The sequence below is a fragment of the Drosophila persimilis genome, unplaced genomic scaffold (genome assembly GCF_003286085.1).
Source record: "Drosophila persimilis strain 14011-0111.01,24,50 unplaced genomic scaffold, DperRS2 tig00001875-arrow-arrow-pilon, whole genome shotgun sequence".
NCBI classification, from domain to species: domain Eukaryota; kingdom Metazoa; phylum Arthropoda; class Insecta; order Diptera; family Drosophilidae; genus Drosophila; species Drosophila persimilis.
In genome coordinates, this window is record NW_020825586.1 from 20,073 (window position 1) to 23,498 (window position 3,426).

Here is a 3,426-nt window from a genome sequence, read left to right on the forward strand (position 1 = left end):
ATGGGCGAACCAGGACCTGCAAATGCGGTTCACTTCTACACTGATGGCTCAAAGTTAGACGGCCGCGTGGGAGGCGGAGTCTACTGCCGCGAGCTGAACATCAGTCATTGCTTCAGGCTCTCGAATCACTGTAGTGTGTTCCAAGCGGAGGTTGAAGCCATCAAGGAGACCATTTCTATCGCCTCCAAACTGCTTCTAGACACGCACTCAGTGTGCGTCTTTTCGGACAGCCAAGCAGCTATTAAAGCTCTAGGCTCAATATCGTCGAACTCAGCGACTGTAAATTATTGCCGCAGGTCTCTACACGAGCTAGCCAGGCAGGGTACTACGATCTCTCTCCTATCGGAGAGGGAGCAGGTAGCGATGCCCTTAGCTACGTGCAGGCTCCTAACGCACGAATCGTTTGAGCAAAATGCCAATAGGAGATTGGCAGATGGCAGCAAACCGTTTCCTGAAAAGTCTCAAGATTGATATGGCGATATCGATCGAAGAAGCGCTCAGCAGAAGAAGAGGAGGAATCGGTCCCCCACTTTTTTTGCCACTGCCCAGCCCTTGGAAGTCGTCGTTTTCGTATTCTCGGGGCCGCTTTCCTCAGGGATATTGTTTGAGATGCCAAGCTTTTTTGGCACCTATGTATTTCAAAATAAAAAGAGATTTTGGGTTAAACTTTATAATTCGTATTTAATCTTGGTGGCTTAGCGGAAGCCGATTGCTTGCTATTGCCAGATGAACTTTATGCGAGATCGATATGCAACCAATGCGCAGAGGGGTTAGCATAGAACTAAAACTATAGACGACGGCGTTAGATCAAAGTGACTGCCGAAGTGGCGGCAGCAGATCAAAGTAGTTGCCGAAGTGGCGGCGGCAGAGAGCCCCTTTAGCGGGAGAGCGCAGCAGCTCTGCAGAAAGTCAATGCTTTACAACATATGTAGGCGGCTCTCTATGCTCATACAATAATAATAATTTTAAAGTTACGGTTATTCTTCAGCGGCTGGCCCGAACATACTCCCCCCGTTGGGAGCTAGTCTCTCAACAGATTCCTTAAGGGGCAGCAAACATAGCCGAGTGACGGCCCTCCTGATGTTTCCTGAGGATGTCTTCAGGTCAGCGACGCGACACACTCCGTCCTTGCCGAAAACGACATCGACCACTCTAGCCAGTGGCCAACGCATTGGAGGAAGATTTTCGTCCTTCACCAGAACGAGGTCGTTCTTGCAGATGTTTTGCGCGGGGGTGCGCCACTTCGCGCGCTCTTGCAAAAGAGTGAGATACTCTTCGCGCCAACGGCTCCAAAATATTTGCTGTAGTTGGGTGACCCACTGCCAGCCATCCAGACGATTGTAGTTCAGCTTCGTTAGGTCAGGCTCGAGGATTTGCTCATGGGGCCGCCTAAAAGCAGATGAGCAGGAGTCAAAACGTCTAAATCATCAGGATTTTCTGAAAGCGAGAGCAAAGGGCGAGAGTTAACAATTGCAGTGATCTGACAGATCAGAGTGCGCAGCTCGTCGAAGCTAAGCACAGATGGTCCAACTGAGCGGTACAGGTGATATTTTGCGGTCTTCACGGCCGCTTCCCACAACCCGCCAAAATGCGGAGAGCGAGGTGGAATGAAACGCCAGTCGATCGAGTCAGCCAAGCAGGATTCGTGGACCTCCTTCATATGCGGTTCGCTCAGACAGAGCTTCTTTAGCTCCAGAAGCTCGTTCTTGGCGCCAACGAAGTTTGTCGCATTGTCCGACCAAATTTGACTTGGCCTTCCTCGAGTGGAAGTAAAACGCTTTAGTGCGCCTAGAAACGATGCAGTGGTCAAATCCTTTACGAGCTCCATGTGTATAGCCTTGGAAGTGAAGCAGATGAATACGCTAATGTAGCACTTGATCGGAGGCCTTGTGCGGATTTCTGATCGGTAGAAAAAAGGTCCACAGTAATCTACTCCAGTGACTTCAAAAGCTCGAGATCCTTCCAAACGTTCCTTAGGTAGGTCTCCCATGATGTGTTCGACCATGCGCGGCCTAGTCCTGAAGCATCTCACACATCTGCTGACGACCCTTGACACTGCCTTAACACCTCCAATGGGCCAATATTCCAGCCGAATTTTGGATAGCAAGGCGCGAGGTCCGGCATGGAGGTTTCTTTCATGGTAATATCTTATCAGCGCAAAGGTAATGGAATGTCCCTTTGGCAGAATGAGCGGGTGCTGAGCATCAAATCCTAGCGATGAGTTGCCAAGACGACCTCCAACTCTAAGTAGTCCAGAATGATCGATGAACGGGTTGAGCGAACTAATAGAACTGGATTTCATGACTTGACCATTGCGCCGAATCTCCTTTATGTCCATCCACAAATTTGCCAGCTGAATGTGTCGAATTAGAAGATGCGTTCCTTGCCGAATATCAGAAACGGTGAGTCCTGGATGCCTAAGACGATGTATAAATTTATGCATGTAGGCGAATGTGCGCTGCATGCGAAAGAATGAATTCGCAAATTTGCATCCGGACGTGAGATCGGCATGTGGAGACGTGATTAGCAATCCTCTCTTGCGAAGCTCCAAAGTTGCTATGTTGTTAGTAGGAGATACAGGCCACTTATCCTTGGAGCATAGCAAAAAGGATGGGCCGTGAAACCATAGCTCTGACTGGATAAGATGGTTGGGAAGCGAGCCTCTCGAGAGAATATCAGCAGGATTTAAAGATGTGGGAACATAGCGCCATTCCATGTCTGCCGTCAACTCCTGAATTGATGCCACTCGATTTGCCACGAAAACTTGAAATTTAGCTGGCTCGTCCCTAATCCAAGATAATGCTGTTGACGAATCCGACCAGCAATAGAACCGACCTGTAAAGATTCCCATGTCCTTTACATTCTGCATGATTTTCGCAAGCAAATGGGCTCCACTTAATTCCAGCTTAGGAATCGATATAGTCTTTAGCGGAGCCACTCGCGACTTTGAGCACAAAACGTGGCTCGAAGACTGGGCTTCCCTAGACACGACATACACGCAAGCGCCATATGCTTCTAAGCTGGCATCACAGAATCCGTGAACTTCTGTAGCCACACTAGAAATGAGGAAATGAGATCCGAGAAATGCTTGCCAAACTATTTCTCAAGTCCATCCAAGTTGAATGCAATGCTGAGGGTAGGCTTTCATCCCAATCCAAATTTTCTCTCCAAAGCTGCTGAAGGAAGATTTTGCACCTTACAATGACTGGATTTATCAATCCAAGAGGGTCGTAGAACCGCGCAATCGTAGATAGAACCGACCGCTTTGATGGCTTTGAGGTTGTGTCCAGTGCGGACAAGGCAAAAAGCAGCTGATCCGAAGCAGGGTCCCACGCTAAGCTGAGAGTTTTGGCTATGTCGCTTCCATCATTAAACTTTAGGAACTTCTCTATGTCATCTTCAGGGGTTCCCTCAAGTACTTCCTGG